This window comes from Crinia signifera, chromosome 11 (assembly GCF_055691185.1).
Source record: "Crinia signifera chromosome 11, ASM5569118v1, whole genome shotgun sequence".
Lineage (NCBI taxonomy): Eukaryota > Metazoa > Chordata > Amphibia > Anura > Myobatrachidae > Crinia > Crinia signifera.
Genome location: NC_139227.1, coordinates 37,728,182 through 37,740,195, shown reverse-complemented (window position 1 = coordinate 37,740,195; position 12,014 = coordinate 37,728,182). Strand labels below are relative to the sequence as shown.

The following is a 12,014-nucleotide window of genomic DNA, read 5'->3' as shown; positions in this document are numbered from 1 at the left end:
AGCTGTTTAGGGATACGCTGGATTTGCTGAGATTCGCCGTTAGGGGCGGCGAATCTCAGCCACGTTGAATAGGGTGACTCGAGTCCCGGCGGATCGCCATACATGGCGAATCGCCGCAAAAAAGCCGGCGAATTGATGGCGAGTGTAAAAACGGAATCGCCGTGGCCGGCGATAAAAGTCATTGAATACGGCTGTGTCATCGCACAGGTATGTACCCAAACACCTAGAGAAAAGCAACCTTGTATTCCCTGTCCTGTAAATTGCAGCACATTATGGAGGATTCCCACAGTGTTACTGGCCTTGTAAGGCTAACGCCAGCTGGATCTTACCGAAAAATCTGAATAGGGATGTTCAACTGGCCGCATGTCTATTGCAATCTAATCACATTTTTAACGTTGTGATGTTTATAATCCTCTTAGCCGTTATATACTATAATAACTTTTGGCTGCCTGCTTGCAATGTTCAGCTGCAGAGAGATACACACACACACACACACACGTCTATAATTCTAATAGCAGAGGTGGACAGAAACAGACACAAAAAGAGAAGTAAAATCATATATTCTGTTACAGCCAACGCCACACACAATGCTTCTGCAGAATACCCTCCATCCCAGAAGATATGCTGATGCAATCCCTTTACTGGGGCAGTAACCATTTTTTTTTAGAGTGGTTTTATTTATAATACAGGGGGTTAATGATCCCACATCTGTTCTAAGGATCCAATTCATGCACAAGTGTACACAGCTGTGATTTTTAGGCAGCAGACTTGATAGTTATTGCAAATTCAGGAAAGGATATCGGGAATCACTGGAACCATCTCAAAGTGCGACCATCAAATTATTTCCCCACACGTAAGCTGTGCATGGATGTTTATGCGAAACAGCCATTCACCTGAATGCGGTGACATTCGCGGTGCATGCAGAGGGTATTCGTGTGGGCTGCGTTTAAAGCACACGCAAAGCTGCAAATTTTGCAGCTTTGCATGTGAACCAGCATGACCTCCATAAATTGTAAACTCCACTGGGGCAGGGACTGATGTGAATATTTAAACATTCTCTGTAAAGCGCTGCGGAATATGTGTGCGCTGTATAAGAAACTGTTAATAAATAAAAAGTAATAATATTCTATGCAATCTCCACTGTGCCTGGCATTGTAAAAGTACCTTGGCCTTAATGCGCAATGCAGTCAAGGCATATGCACAGTCTACTGATAACCGCTCAGCTGCGTGAAAATCACTGCATACAAATCTGAATTAAGGGGTGTACACACTCAGGCTACTAGCTGGGGGGTTTGGAGTAAGCGATTTTGCTTAGACAAAATTTTGATGTTGCTGCCAGAGATAACCTGGTGGCTATCCCCAGCAGCAGCCCGTATGTACAGCTGAAGAGACAATGGAGCATTTAGTCCAGGCAAGTCCAAACTATGGCCCTCCAGCTGTGGTGAAACTACAAGTCCCATAATGCCTTGCCACAGTTTTGCTATTAGGGAATGCTAAAACTATGGCAAGGCATGCTGGGATGTGTAGTTTCACAACAGCTGGAGGGCCATAGTTTGGACATGCCTGATTTAGTCAAAATATTGTTGCCTGCAGTGTCTATTCATCGGGGCAATAGCAACACTACATGGCAGTGCAAACCTATCATCCGCTGTGTACACATGGGGCAATTCAGGCAACAATGTAGTCAAAATTGCTTTAAAGAATTGCCTCATGTATACATCCCTGTAGACTTTTGTTACAGGCTCCCTTATCTGTTCTAGATAAGTGGTGAACCACAAACATTTCATATTTTCTGGATTTCTTTTAACACACACACACACTTACTTTGCTGGGTCATACATTTTTCCAACTGCTATCATGGTCAGAAATCCTAAAAACATGTCCGGTTTGGGGTACTTGGGGACTGGAGTTGACGACTGCTATAACATTGGTGTCGTCCTAGGGCAGGCATGTCCGAAGTCCGGCCCGGGGGCCAATTGCGCCCCGTGAGGTCACTTCAAGCGGCCCGTAGCCTCCAGCCAGAAGCGGGCGGCTGGAGGCTGACGTGGGACACACAGCATAGGACTCTAGAGGTGGGACCCCGGCGAGCGCGCCTTTACCTTGCTGGCTTGCTGTCTGCATTGGTGAGGGGGTGCCGGTTGCCACTGTGTGACGCGTTTGCCGTCTTTCAGATGAGTATGTGTCCAACTCCTGCTGCTGCAATTACATATCACCCTCCACCGCGATCACAGTGACAGCAGTGTACACGGAGGGGGGAGCAGCAAAGGTGAAGCTTGCTCCCGTAATACGCACAGCGGAGAAGGGCCGTGGAGGGAGCCGAAGCATCTGTCTCCTGCAGGGGAATATACAGTGAAGGGAGGCAGTATGTAGTACATTCAGAGAAGGGTGGGCAGAGTAGGGGGCATACAGTGAATAGGGTACATACAGCGAAGGAGGGGCACTTTATGGGAATATACAGTGAAAGGAGCAGAGTGGGGGACATACAGTGAATGCGGGGCATGCCTGGGGGACATACAGTGAAGGTGGGGGACATACAGTGAAGGTGGGGCACGCCTGGGGGACATACAGTGAAGGCGGGGCACACTGGGGGACATACAGTGAATGGGGACAGTGAATGGGGGCAGAGTCGGGGATGTGAATAATGGTTCAAAGAATGTCGGGATGAATGGTCGGCCCCCACACATTTTCACGTCACCATATCTGGCCCTCTTTGCAAAAAGTTTGGACACCCCTGTCCTAGGGGAAAGGTTTTATTTGAATGGAGACAAATAGCTCCTTTTACACAATGGGCTGTTGGATTCCCCATCTGTTATGAAATAATTTGGCTATTTAAAGTCATAGAAAAACCCCATCGTCACTTACATCACTGATCATTCTTTAGAAAATAAAAAAACACGTTACAAAAGATATGTTCCAGGAAGTCAGATCAACTTAAAAAAAAAAAGTAAAATAAGTCATATGCAGCATTTGGGTTTTCCTGTCAGCCCATGCGCTGCCGCTGTGACACAGGGAGGAGCGATGGGGGTTACCCAGCAATATCCACCGACAGGCCAGGAGTAGCAAAGGGAGCAGGTACAGATACAGTCTGCATGCCGCACCAGTAACAATGGAGCTGGACACTTCACTCCGCCTTTAAAACACCCCCTAATGCCAAACGCATTTATTTTGTCCTGGAAAACGGCAAATCCAGACTTAAACCCCGCCCTGGTTTTCTGTATTCACCCCCGTTCACAAGTAAACGCTGTACTTACAGCGCATACGTATGTATTTGCTCCCATTAAAACCAACGGGAGCAGTTTCACGCCATCACTAGTCATGGCAAGCTGCACACAAACGCTGCTGTAATGGACAAGACGTGACACATCTGTAGGGTATGACCCAGCTCAGGCATGGCTAACGTGTGGATTTCCAGCTGTTGCGAAACTACAAGTCCCAGCATGCCTTGCCACAGTTTTACTATTAGGGCATGCTAAAACTGTGGCAAGTCATCCTGGGATGTGTAGTTTCACAAGAGCTGGAGTGCCACAGGTTGACCAGGCCTGACCCAGTTTATTCCCATCAGCTTTCACACTGGACCCGGTTCTTTCAGCTTACAGTGAGCGCTTGGGGAATAGGTCATCTCTAAACCCTACTGTCCACCACCAATTCATTTCGTTTAGGCAAGACCAGTGTTCTCAAGACACAAGCCATACCTTTCACACGCAAGCTGGGGCACTGACCCTGGTTACATGTCCAGGGAATAATCCTGGCCAGTAGCAGGGTTGGAGACCCAGGACTGTCAACCAGACATATAACCGCATATGATGACAGCAATAACAGTCTCTAAGCACTGAGGTGCGATTATAAAAATTTATGACGGCAACAGAGAGTAAGTGTATGTATAAGAATATGTATGTATGTATGATAATGGTCTTTAAACTGAAGGATTTGTCGTTAATGTTTTTATATCTTACTAATTCAATACTAAAAAAAATAAAAAAAAATGCTTCATTAAAACTAGGGGTGGCTTTGGGGTCAACTGAGTGTTACCTGCAGAAGTGCGGAAATCACCGCAGAACATATGCACAAGAACTTGTACGGAGGCCGCAACCAAACTTCAAGTTGTGATGGGAGCAGCAACAACGTGACAATGCAGCATTGAGGGCTGAGAAGTGGCATATTCTGGGAGCTGCCAGGAAAACAGACGTGTCCGGGCCACAGGGGCTGCGTGAAGTCACACAAAGCTGCTGACACCCAAAACATGGCTGGCCTTGCCCTTCGCTGTGGGGTGAAGGCTTGTACTTTAGTGATGTGCCCGGCATGTGTGGCGGCCTTGCCATGTACCCCCCTTACAAACTACTGTCGGTCTGAATGGGGACCTTTATCTAATGCAGGAATATCCTAAAGGCAGAGGCTTCCAAATTCCATTTCAGTCCAAGCTTTGAGGATATTCATGCTAGAGCCGAGATGGTTACGCAAGTCACATGTGCTCAAGCATGGCTACCAATAAAACCTGCTGTAAAGGAGGAGGTTAGGAAACTCAACTCGAAGGGACTTTCAATGCACGGTCCATGTAATGCTTGTGTGTAGATTTAATAGTACAGGTACTAAAGTTCTGCAAATCGTAGTTAAACGATAAGCAATCACTGTGCTGGTTGTTCTGTTTTACTGCACAATTACACCTGACAGCGAAGGTAAGAAATACTATCCCAGCGTTACAGAATAACGTGTTTTATGAAGACAGAGATAAGACTCTCACTTGGTTCTCTGTTGGGTTCATGAAGGAACTTATAATGCGGAGAGATCTTGTAAATGAATTGCAGGAGTGCGTAATGAGATAGAGAATATACGTACATTTATTTCGTCTTCAAAAAGGAAATGTTTATTGGCAATCTACATAGCGTTAGTATGTTTCGCAGCACTTCGCTAATAGATGAAAGCCATAAAAGGGAGCTGCTAACGGTCTTATAATCCGCATGGAAATACGACCGATAGATCCGGGCGAATGCCCCATATCACAACATACTACCGGAAGACGTGTTTAGTTAGCTATGGGGGTTATTCAAACCCAATTGCTGTTGTGCGAATTCGCAATTGAATGACTGATCATGAATAGCAACAGAAATATCTAAATTCTTGGTACTCTTTACCTAGAACGGCGCCCACGATGTCCATCGCGGTCATCGGGGGTAAAAAATCGCGGGCATCGCATGCACTAAAAAAACGGGTGCGACGCGATGCCCGCGATTTTCCCATAGGGATCAATGTTAAAAGTGTGATTGGACGCGATTTTAGTGTTAAATGCCTCAATGCCCGCGATTTTTCCATAGGAAACAATGTTAAATGGGCCACAGAGCCCTAATAGTCCCCCTGAAGTCTTAAATGGCCCCCACAATTTTTAACGCCACCCCACGATCAACGTGAACCCGAAGCGTGGCGAGCGCAGCGAGCCCGCGAGGGGCGGCGGTACGCGTCCTCCGACCTTTTCATACCCCCACTATCCACGTCGGCGTGGAGTTGAGAATAGAATAGTGTGGCGAGCGCAGCGAGCCCTATGCGTGGCGAGCGCAGCGAGGGGACGCGGATACCTGTGAAGCCCGCGAAGGGACGCGTTTACCTGTGAAGGTATCCGTGTCCGCTCGCCACGCTTCAGGCTCGGTGGCTCGCTGCGCTCGCCACACTATTCTATTCTCAACTCCACGCCGACGTGGATAGTGGGGGTATGAAAAGGTCGGAGGACGCGTACCGCCGCCGCTCGCCACGCTTCGGGTTGACGTTGATCGTGGGGTGGCGTTAACAATTGTGGGGGCCATTTCTGACTTTAGGGTGACTATTTGGGCTCTATGGCCCATTTAACATTGTTTCCTATGGAAAAATCGCGGCCATTGAGCCATTGAACACTAAAATCGCGTCCAATCACACTTTTAACATTGATCCCTATGGGAAATCGCGGCCATCGCATCGCACCCGTTTTTTAGTGCATGCGATGGTCGCCGTTCTAGGTAAAGAGTACCAAATTCTTTTAGATAACCAGCCATTTTCTGGGAGTGTAAAAAAAATACAGGCATGACCAGGCGGTTTAAGGGTTTGTGCGACGTCATCTCCGGCCTGTCTCTGTCGCTGTGGAAGGGCCAGAAGTAAGGTGCCCATACACGTTGCGATATGTGTGCTGTGCGTTTTGAACTTGGAACTTGCAGGGGGATGCGATGTGATCTACTGTACAGTGCGGGTGCGATGCGATTTTAGCCTCTTTTTTTTTTTGAGTTTATAGTTACCTAATGGACATCTCATGTACTACAAAACTGATGCGATGCAGCACAAAAAGTACTGACTGCAGATACTTTTTGTGCTATACAATATTGTACCCGCGGGGACGCACATCGCATCCCCGCCGGTACACGGTGAACCGATGCGTTTTGAACTTTAAAAGTTCAAAACGCATGTTAAAATCGCAACGTGTGTAGGCACCTGTACTCACAATTGCACAGACTGGGAAAATCATTGGCTGGTGAGTGAAATACCTACGGATGTGTGACAAAATAGCGGATAGCCACATTTTCACAATTCAATTGCAGATTTGCACAGGGCAGGTTTTCACTCTGTCTGGGTGGTAGCCAACTACTTGCAGTTATCTGCAAACCTGCAGTTGAAGGATTAGTTCTGAATCAGTCCTTATATATGATGTACTCACAGGGCAGCGTGGTCTGGTGGCCAGGGGTATAGAAAGAAAATAAAATGGTTTTGTGTGAATTGTGTAGGGAAGGATGAGACAATCAGATTATAATGGAAGAGGGGTAATCCGAAAGAACAGAGAGGGGGTATTTGGGGGGGGGGGGGGGGAAGGGTTGTACAAATTGGGGCATAAGTTAGCCACAAATAACTACAATGATCACATACACAAGAAACCATTGTTCTAAAAACAGCCACAACAAGTACCAGATGCTAGAAACCCTTTTATATCCTTGAAAAGCCGGTAAATGTGATGTTTACCATCCCTATTAAAAGAATAGGGCCTACAGTGTAGATGAGCATTCGGAGCGATGCTAGATTGCTCAGCACACACAGTGCATCACAGCAATGTGCCAGCGCTGTGTGCTGAGCAATCTGTCAGGGCCAGTGTTCTGCGATGAGAACCCTGGCCCCGACCGATTAATAACCAGTGTGTGATTTGTCGCAGCGATTTATCGAAGTGCATGCCATATTTCACGTGTATTCTTCTTCCTTACTGATTAAATACTCCTACACCTATACAAACAATGGGTAATGAAATACAAACAGTCTTTATGTAACCTAATTAATGTGCGAGAACACGTGCTGTTTTCATGCTGGTTTTGACCAGGTCGATTTAAACAAGAACTTCTTTTTTTTTACCGGCAGTTTTCCAACGCAAAATATTGTGATGGGTCTAACAAAGCGAGACGGAGTTACTTATGACAGCGGTTTCCTAAACGTTTCACCGATATCAGTTCCCCTCCACAATAATATAAGTCAGGAAAGCTAAGGGGCAAATTTACTAAGATGGGAGTTCTATTGACGATAGGATGTTGTGCATAGCAACCAATCAGATTCTTATTTCGTTAGCACATTCTAGGACAGTGGTTCCCAACCCTGGTCCTCAAGTACCCCCAACAGTGCACCTTTTTCAGGTCACCTGGCAGGTGCACAGATTATTCAGGCACATTTTAAAAGATCCACAGGTGGATCCAATTATGTCACTTGTGATTCTGTGTGGAGACCTGGAAAACGTGCACTGTTGGGGGTACTTGAGGACCAGGGTTGGGAACCACTGTTCTAGAAGATAACATCTGATCTCGGTGGCTGCAAACAGGGGAGAACCATCCGATGGTGAGTGATTGCGAATGGTTTCCCCCCGTGTGCAAGACTGCAAGCGCAGCCGCACACAGTAGCGAGGAGACTGTGGTGGGGGTGGCGTTTATCCGATCGCTGGGCTCTGAAGATTCGCAGCCTAGTAATCCGGCCTCAATCGGGGCCCATGTGCAGAGTGGACGACAGTAAGTGAAGGGGCTGAAAGGTTTACAGCGTCTAGTTAAACAGTAAATAGGTAGACATGCAATAGGCCGACAGACAAACGATCGGCTAGGTCGACGCATTGGCAAAAGGTAAGCATGCAACAGGTCACAATTTTTTCCCCATTTCTTTGGACTCTTTCATACCGCTCCCATTTGTAGTCCACGTGGATGGTAAAGTATGCCAAGCAAAGTACCAGTGGAATGAGGAACCGGGGCCGAATTAGTGCACGCGTTCCACTAATTGTGGGTCTGTCGGTATTGACACCCAAAATAAGAAACCTAAAAAAACCAAAGTCGACCTTCTCACGTGTCAACATTTCTCATGTCTACCTTTTGACCATGTCAACCTAGTGTATGTGTAGACCTATTGACTATCAAACTAGACACTGTAATCCAGACATTCCCAACCACGGTCCTCAAGGCACACCACACCAACAGTGCAGGTTTTGTAGCTATCCAGGCTTGAGCACAGGTGACTTAATTAGTATCTGAGGGATTCTGATGAAACCATCTGTGCTGAAGCCTGGATATCACTAAAACCTGCACTGTTGGTGTGCCTTGAGGACCGTGGTTGGGAATGCCTGCTGTAATCTATAAATCCCCACCCTGACAGTAAAGCCCCCATACACTATGCGACTACAATGAGGGGAGATGTCACAGCCAAACCCCACCTTGAATTGTTCGGATGCTCCGATATGGTATGCGGTCCTTTTGCATACAATCTATACGTATATATGTTCCGTCACCTGCTGCCATGGAGGCTGCCCGGAATGGAGGTCGGATGCGCAGCACGTCCGATCTCTGACTCCGTTGTGCACGGGACCGCGCATCAGACCAGATTTTCACCTGCTTTGTCAGCCCGATCCAGCGGGATCAGGTGAAAAGTGGCCAAATCACCCTTGCATATAGCCAGCTTAAGAAGAGGAGAGAGACTATGGGCCTATTTCTAGTTCATTCTTAGAGGCAAATTCCTTCTCAAATGGACAAAACCATGTGCACTACAGGTGGGGCAGATGTAACATGTGCAGAGAGAGTTAGATTTGAGTGGGGTTTTTCTTCAAAGTGAGATCTATATTGCAGTGTAAATATAAAGCAGTCAGTATTTTCCATGCACAGAAACAAAATAACTCACCCAAATCTAATTCGATCTGCACCTGTTACATCTGCCCCCCTGCAGTGCACATGGTTTTGTCCATCTGAGAAGGAATTTGCCTCTAAGAGTGAACTAGAATAAGGCCCTATGTACATGAGGGAAGGAGAGACAATGAAGAGGTGTCTCAGGCCTGTCCTAAAAAGCTTGCAACTATCAGTTATAGATTTGATCATCAAATGTGGATATTCAAATTGGATTGCCAATTATTAAATGGTTTTAAATACTCCTCCATAAACCATGCAATAAACAGAATAGAAATGGGATACTACATCGATTCCTCACTGTATACCCACAGCATATACAGTAAGCTGCAAACTACTTTCTATCAGCCAATAAAAGTACAAAGATTGTTTTTTGTAATCTTAAGAATTTTTTTATAAAATATATTTTCTACAAAACACGCGGCTATGGGAGATGGTCTGCACATAGTTACAGGAAATGTTTACTGTGGAAAGATAAGTGCATTTGGTCCGACAAATAGCCAGTAGAAATGAATAGAAAACCAAAAGGTTAGCAAAAAAAGAAATTTTTTTTTATAGCGGATAAAAAAAAAAAATTAAAATAAGGTTTAGCTGCAGAACTGGGGAGAAAGTAAAAAAAAAAAAAAAAAAAGTTAGAAGAATTAAAAGCTTCCATTGTTAATTTAAGAAACGAGTTTAAGTTAGGAGGCAGGGGACACGCACAACTTTGCAACGTACTAGATAAGGCAGTAAATTCAATGACCAATGTAGATGAATACATTTTGGAACTTGATTTAAAAATTTCTGTTGTAAAATAATTATTTTGCACAATTCATAACATTTTGGTGTTGATTCAAATAGGTGCAAGCGAGGTAAAGTTCTACCGCTCCTTCTCTCCAACATATCACATCATTTGTATGAGCCCGTTGGGGCTATTAGAAGCGCAGCCTTACTAGCACTGCAAGCAGACGAACGGCTAACTGACCTGCCGCCGTTACCAATGATGGCAAATATTGTATATTGGTATTGTATCTGTACCATACTTGCTATTTGTAACTATGTATCACACTTGTTGCTATTTGTAACTATGGGGGTTACGCAGACCTTATAGCACAGCTGCTAATGTGCAGCCCCCTCGATTATCGATTGTGTGCACATGCATACGTATTGTAGAGCGCATGGGCAAGGCCGTCCTGCAATAAAATCCAGCAAATGTCTTCATCGCTGGCTATACACAAATTGATTGCCAGGAAGACGGCGTTTGGGGGGTGGTAAGCGGACGTTTGTGCCCAAACTATTGAGGGTCCAGTGCAGAATAGCCTGCATCTATTGCAGCCGCCAAGTCCTGGGCTACGCACAGACAGCACACATTGGAGTAGTCATTCAATGGTGAGCGGCTTGCAGATGGATTTGCAGCTAATTTTTTCGCAAGCCAGGCTAAGTAATTTACAGGCTCGCGTGGAGCAGGGTTTCAGCAGTAGTACTTTTTTTTTATAAGGCGCCACAAAGTGTCCGCAGCGCCGTACATAGCAAACAAAAAAACAAATTACAAGGTAACGTACAGGGTGTGTTGATAAAATACAGCATAAATAGGGGTATAGCTGGTAGAACTAAAATCAGCATCAGTTCTGAAGTTGGTGTCGAAATTTCCGAGGAGACTGAAGATGAAGTAGAGGAAGGGAAGAACAGGACAGGAGGACAGGTGAGGTAAAGAGATAGGGTGAGTACGTGAGGAAGGAGGGCCCTACTCATAAGCGGATAGGATAAGTAGGAACGGATGGAGGGGTAGGGATACAGGATAGGAGGAGCAAAAGAGTTTAGGAGGAGGAGGGATAGGCCAGTCAGAAGAAGTGGGTTTTGAGGGAGCGCTTGAAGGAGGTAAGGGAATCAGAAAGCCTGATGGGTGGCGGGAGGTTGTTCCAGTGCAGGGGTAAAAGCCTTCTTTACAGGCAAAACGCGTTGGTGGAGAGGGAATCCACAGCCTCATACAATTTGCTACAAGCATTTGGAGATACACTTTGAGACTGAACCAGCCTTTTCCTGTACTACATTATTGCCCTTCCCTAAAGTTTTGGAGGATTGGTCCTAGTCCAGCAAAGCGGACTTCCTACTATCTGGCCGGGGAGTGCTACCCCACAAATACGCCACCCATACCAACATACCCCCCACATAACGGGAATACATAAAGGACATCTCAGAAGGCACCCTAGGAATGGATCTCATCTCTTTTCTCCATAAAGAAATACGGAACCGTATGGACTGACCTCATACATTCATTCCCTCCCAGAAGCTTCATTTACTTAAAACACCTACTGCTATTCATTGTGGATAACCATGTTCACCTATTTTTTACCGAATATATAAATTTTTATTGTGTAATAATAAATTGTTTTTATCTGAATATTGGCACCTACCGATTAATCAAACCGAATCCTTTACCTACTAGCGCAGTGTACACCCTCTATCCGTTTTGGGCAGCACAAGAGAAGTCTTGGACACGGGAGTGGGAGGAGGTGATTAGGTGAGAGGTCAGTCGGTGGAGGGAGTGTGGATAGAGATCAGTGAAGAGAGGTAAGGAGCGGTGGAGGAGGAGAGAGCCGTGTAGGTGGTGGTGAGGAGTTTAAAGAGAACCCGGAAAGGAATGGGGAGCCAGTGAAGAGAGACAGAGGGGGGGAGGTAGAGGATGATGAGCCTAGCAGCAGCGTTAAGAATGCATTGGAGAGGTGCGAGGCGGGTGAGAGGTAGCCCAGAGAGAAGGATGTTGCAATAGTCAAGGCGGGAGATGACAAGAGAGTGAATGAGAATTTTGGTTGCGTCAGTGGAGAGGAATGGTCTGATGCGCGAGATGTTGCGGAGGTGAAAGCGGCAAGACTGTGTGAGAGCACGAATGTG

At 46.1% G+C, this 12,014-nt stretch overlaps 1 protein-coding gene across 2 annotated transcripts in view; it reads right to left on the bottom strand.

Annotated features, from left to right (window-relative positions):
* The window catches only part of ZC3H18 (zinc finger CCCH-type containing 18), an 87,378-nt gene that overhangs the window by 62,597 nt on the left and 12,767 nt on the right, over positions 1–12,014 (bottom strand). The window lies entirely within an intron of this gene.